This window comes from Hevea brasiliensis, chromosome 12 (genome assembly GCF_030052815.1).
Source record: "Hevea brasiliensis isolate MT/VB/25A 57/8 chromosome 12, ASM3005281v1, whole genome shotgun sequence".
In the NCBI taxonomy this organism is placed as follows: Eukaryota; Viridiplantae; Streptophyta; class Magnoliopsida; order Malpighiales; family Euphorbiaceae; genus Hevea; species Hevea brasiliensis.
The window spans coordinates 69,003,359-69,009,644 of NC_079504.1; positions in this window are offsets into that span (position 1 = coordinate 69,003,359).

A 6,286-nucleotide genomic window follows, 5' to 3' on the forward strand; every position below is an offset into this window, starting at 1 on the left:
TAAACAAAGCGGTTAGCGGAAATAACAAACATCAATAGATTAAGGTTTTCGAATTTCGTAAATTGAACCTATCTAAATATAATTCTAGTTTATAGGAGCATAAAATTAAATCTGCTTTTGGACCTCTGGGCTGGGGTTGAAGGAAAATCAGCCTTCCCCAGCGGAGTCGCCAAGCTGTCGCAAGGTGTTTTGCGGTCGCCTGGACGAACACTCACCGAAGTGGGAAAGAGTGAGGAGTCGCTACTTTAATTTTGAGGGAAATTAAAGAAAACCATTTGTGAAAATAAATTAAAATGAAACCACTTCAAAAACAGAGATTCTAGGTTCGGGGTCCGTAAACGGGTGGGGAAGGTGTTAGGCACCCCACCTCGTCCCTCAATGAGGGTGAGCAGATTTAACTTTAAGCTCTTTAAAAATTAAAATCGATAGTTAGGAGGTTCGAACGGAGATGTTAATCCTCTTGGTAAAAGGGAATATTTGATTTTTCACCAATTCGGGTTACCCAGATACATAAATAAATGAGACGACCCTTAGTGAGTTACTGTTGTGTATCAGTTTTGTTTAAAGGGTTATTTTGCATATTTGTTAAAATTCGATTTGAGAATCGGATAAGAACTCTCCTCCGATCCCTTTTAGATTAAAATTTCGATTGGAGATCGGATAAGAACTCTCCTCCGATCTCTTTTAGATATTTATTAGAATTTTTTGGATTGAGAATCGGATAAGAACTCTCCTTTGATCTCTTTTAAATATTTATTAAAGTTTTTTAGATTGAGAATCGGATAAGAACTCTCCTCCGATCTCTTTTAAGTATTTATTAAAATTTTTTGGATTAAGAATCGGATAAGAACTCTCCTCCGATCTCTTTTGAATATTTATTAAAGTTTTTTTGGATTGAGAATCGGATAAGAACTCTCCTCCGATCTCTTTCGAATATCTATTAAAATTTTGGCTGAGAATCAGATAAGAACTCTCCTCCGATCTCTTTTAAATATTTATTAAAGTTTTTTTGGATTGAGAATCGGATAAGAACTCTCCTCCCATCTCTTTCGAATATCTATTAAAATTTTGGCTGAGAATCGGATAAGAACTCTCCTCCGATCTCTTTTACTTGAATGGGAGTCGGATAAGGACTTTTCCGACCTCTTGAAATCTGATTACATCTACACATCATAAGAGTCTAAGACTAAGGGTTCTGGCATTCAAAGATGCCGGGGACCTGAATAAGGCTTCTTTTAACTCATTGGTACCTCGTGACTAGATAGGGGATACCAGACTGAATTTTACCGACCTCCTATGTGATCGCCTTACCAATACCTTTCGGCAGGCAACATTTACTCTATTTCATTTGCTATTCCGAAACTCAATTTTACTCCGACCTCCCCCACCTTATCCAGTCATATTCTCGAGCTAGTCTAGTGGTTCGCCTTCATAACTCTCTGATTTATTATCCGAACGTTTATTAAAAAAAACTCTTATGTTAAGACACTGTTACCAACGTTTTATCAAACTACCTGTACGTTACCCGTAAACAGAACACCTATATTAGGAGATAATAATAAAAGTCCAAGAACAAATAAATAACATGAACTGATATCAAAGATAAACTCGAGAATAACCACCCACGTGGGACCTTCTAACATAAAACAAACTTTAACAAAATTTACGAGCGTAAAAAGAAAATAAAAGCAAACACTGGATGAGGCAACAGTTCAGAACCTATTGAACTAACTATGGAGTCACGAATGTTGCAGAGTTTCGGGCTAATAGTCTGGAGACTAATGCTTGCCTTGAAATGACGAATGCCTAGTTAGCATGTAATCAAACCGGAATGATAATGAATGAGATTGAGCTTCAGAAAATAAAAGTGGATATAAAGGTGGTGAAAACAGAATTGAAACTTAAGAAAGGGTATCGCAGAGCAATGAACAAACTGAAAATCAAGAGTTTCAGTGTCTAATACTTCTTCAAAGAAAATACTTTAGAAAACTGGTTTCTAAAGTCTTTCTAGCTTAATTTTCAGAGCCCTTCCACTATAATCACCACCCTTTTTCTTCGTCCTCCATCAACAGTTTTCATGCAGGTATTTATAGGGAACGTGTGCTCCCAATGAAGGGTCAGGATTCCCTTTGAGGGAATGGAAGGTTTGGATTTTAAAGGACACGATCTGATGGTTGGGAATTAAAGAGAATCAAAACGAACGACCGAGATCCTTTTCTGCATATTTGTCCTTTCTCCTTTCTAATCTGACGGCTCAGAATTTTCTTGTCAAGGGCGATCCGAAGGCTGAGAATAAGGAGCGCCGGTCTTATCCTCTTGTTCTTTGATCCAAGGGCTCTGGACTTGTCTTTACAAGCAAGATCAACAGTGGAGATTGGGATGTACAGCACTGTCATGACATACTCTGGCACCTGTCAGTAATGTGGGCAATTCTGAGGCGTGCGGTGGAGATTTCGTCTGCAACGCTTTAACTACCTCGGCTCTGATTATGACGACAGTTAGCGGAAGTTGTCTTGTTCCCTTTGTTTTCTGACCTCCCCTCCCTTCCGATCCTTTTTCGATCTCTCATGCCGGGCTCCCCTCTTTTGACCTCTCCTACTCCGATCTTATCCTTTATTCGGTCCGATTCAGTCAAAGCATTTATTCCTTCGCTTTCCAAGGCATCTGCTTCGTTTTCTGCTCCCAATAAATGCTCAGACTTTTCCTATATATATACCTTCAACGGGAAATCCCTCCGCATTTGATTTTCTCTTCTTTCCTTCTCACATTTCCTGTTCTAACCGCTCCGGCAATAATCCCGGCCATGATAGTTGCTTTTTATCTTTTTCCGATTGTCCTCTTTATTCCTCGACTGAAAATTTACGATCCCGGTGATCAGAGAATTATGATAACCTCATTTGATGACAGTGAGAGAACAGGACTAATTTGCTGACCAGGATCGAGGACTTCGATCGTGTCGATCTCGAATCGTTCGACCGATATAATAGGCAAACTGATTTCGGGCGAGAAGACTGCTAATATTCCTCTTAACATCGGTGACTGCCCCTTGAAGTTCATTTGGCTCCTCACCACATTGGGCGTCCCGACTACAGCTCGGTTCTGGTCGATGACAGTGGAGATGACTCTCCATCCTCATGAGAGTCATAATCACCCCATCTGAGCTGTATGTCTATCCACTGTCTATGGCCGGAGAAATCTTTTGATTCAGCTACAAGACTAGGCTTTGACATAGGCCTTTATTAGATAGGATCCACCGATCTCTAAAGATCGCCCCTATGATGTAATCAGACCTTTAATGTAATCCGATCTCTAGAGATCGCCCAAATGATGTAATCCGACTTTTAATGTAATCCGATCTCTAGAGATCGCCCAAATGATGTAATCCGACTTTTCGGAAATAAAATTTTATTTTGACAACTATCATTTTTATTATTATTGCATTGATTATTTTCCGATCTCTGATGTGTTTATTCGATCTGGTTCCTAACTGAACAGCCCTTAACCGATCCGCACTTCCAAACATCTGCCTTAATTCACTAATCTCTAACTAGCCGATCTCTCCTTATTATGGAATTTCTGGAATATTCGTGAGACGTGTCAGAAAAAGCTGGCGAATTTCGCTAACCGATGCGCCGCTTGGGACACCGTGAGCATTAAATGCTCAGACGGGTATAAATAGGGGATGGGTCAGCCAGTTGCCTTCTTATGTCATTTTCAGCCTCTCGCGAGTGATTCAAAAATCCTCTCGTTTTTTCAAGTTCTTCCGACACCGATCACACTCTGGTAAGGGTTTTGATCTTTCTTTCAGTTTAAATTTTCTCTTTTCTTTGAAAATGAGCGGCGCCGAGGGTCAGAGAGCGGCAAGCCCCCCTTTCGTTCAGATCTCGTGGTCGTCAGATGAGGTAGAAGTGGTCGGACCGAGCGGGCGACCTGAACCTCCTAGGACCTCTATTCCAGCCCGCAGTCAAGCAGCACCCTCGAGGCTAACACATTCTTCAGGGAGAGAAAACCTCCCCATGGACGAGCTGCCATCAATTCTTCAAGAAACTAACTTGCAGTCGTTCAGCCAAGAGTATAACATTCAGCCCGATTCATATGAACTCATTAAGTGTCACGGCGATCTTCGAGTCGATCATTTCTTCAAAGAGAATGATATGATCATGGTATACGAAGAGCAATTAAAAGCCGGGCTGTGGTTCCCTCTCGACAACTTCTTCAAGGAAGTTCTAAAATTTCACCAAGTGTGCATAGCCCAAGTTCACCCGAACTCATGGCGGATCCTAGTAGCCTTGACCAAAGGACTGGATCCCTACTAAGGTGTTCGCGAACTACATAGGCTAACTTGTCGAAAGGATGACGAGTATTGGTTCTTCGGCAAAGCCACATTGTGGGTTTTTACCGATCGCCTCCTCCTGAAGAATTGGAAGAATCGCTTCTTTATTACGAGGCAAAATTCAAGCGGCTTTGAGGGTTTCCCACGCATTTGCTGCATCGAGGCCGTTAATTCCGAAGCGCATCACCCTGAATAGAGAAGAGGGCCTAATGGTGATGGAACTGAAAGATCAGGCGGCCAGACAGAAATTCTCTTGTTTAGATGCAGTGACAATCGAACTGCATCATTGGAATATGCAGCTGGTCACCGGCTAAGAACGCGGGCTTCAGCTCTCTGACCTTGGCTTCGGTACTTTCTATATCTCTGATCTTTGGGCCTTAGCGATCTCACTGACCTTTTCTCTGTGTAGGTATGGCAAGCGGCGAGGCTTCTAAGGAGAGCTGGAAGCGGAAGAGAGAGGTCTCCCGAAAGGTGCGAGAGATGAAGCATTCCGAGCTGCTTCAGACGCCCAGGCATGATCCCAGGGAGATGCAAGGAGGCTCGTCTCAACCCTCGGGACAGCCGATCCCCAACATAGAAGTGGTCTGGTCTCCTCCTCGTCAGGAAGAGTCACCACCACCCCTCCAGTTACTTCGAGTGCGGAAGGGGGTCCTTCCCAACCACCTGTGAGGACCCTTTCCCATGGTGCCCAAATCCTGATCCACTCACTGGAGAAGAACCGCACGGTTCGAGAGAACCTGAGTTTTGCTAAGGTCTTGGGGTCCTCCATCTGCCTTCGGGAGGATCGGGATAGGCTAACCTTGAACAGCCTCGTCGATATCCTGACACAAACTATGAGCCTGAGTGTGGAGAGTCTGGTGAACCAATATATTATCCGGGAGAAGGCTCACCGCTTGAGGCAGGATGTCGAGAAGGTGGGTCAGGAAGCTGCTTCCCTCCGATCTCAACTTTCGTCCAAAACTACATATCCGAAATTGAGGCGGATGAAATTCTACGAGGATAAGTGGCCGAGCGGTGCTCATGTTCTTGAAGAGGTTCAGTGCTCAGGCATCAAGTCGCTCGCCTCACTGAGAAACTTAAAGCAAAAGAAGAAGAAGCAGTGATAAGGGAGGCCGGTGCTTATGTGAACGCTCATGGGGATCTCTTGGCCGAGCTTAGGAAGCATTATCCAAGGAGGACTTCTCCTGGATGGTGGATCTGGCTCCCCAAGACGAAGAGGATAGCGAGGAGGAGGCTGAAGGTGATAGAGGGGGTGAACAAAATGTAGACCTCCAGCCGAATGATTTGTATATGTTTCAATTTGAAATGAAATGAAATTCCCTTTTTGTTCAATGAATGGATGGGATCGGAAAGTATCTGAATTGCATAAGCACTTGATTGTCTGAACATATTACAATAACTAAAAGTGATTATTAATCCAAGTGTAAAAGGTCAGAAAACATTGTAAGCATGAGATCGACTGAGAACAAACGCTAAACGGGACTTGATTAAAATTGGGAACTTGATTTGAACACTTAAGATCGGAATCATCATTAAACGGATTGGAACCTTAACTTTATCAGACGATTATCCCTAAACTTTTAAAAGGGAGATCGGCAATAAGACTGGTAGCATGAAGGCCTAATGTTGGTTCAATTTCGTTTGTCAAGAGCGATGAGAAATGTAATTGACTGGTCAGGAGACTTGACAATTGGTTTGAGAGATCGGTGAGGCTTTAAATGATATGGGGACTTGGTATTGATTCGATTCCTTTTGAGGAGATATTGGAAATGTGGTTGTCTGGCAAAGAGGGATCGAAAATGTGATTGGCTGGCAAAGGGAGACTCAGTGCTGGGGATCGGTTTCAAAGTTTATTAATTTCGGGGATCGGCCAAAATATGGTTTCGACACCATCCAATATCCTTGCAAGCATACTTGATCGCAATAGGTTGACAGGACCTAATTTATCTGATT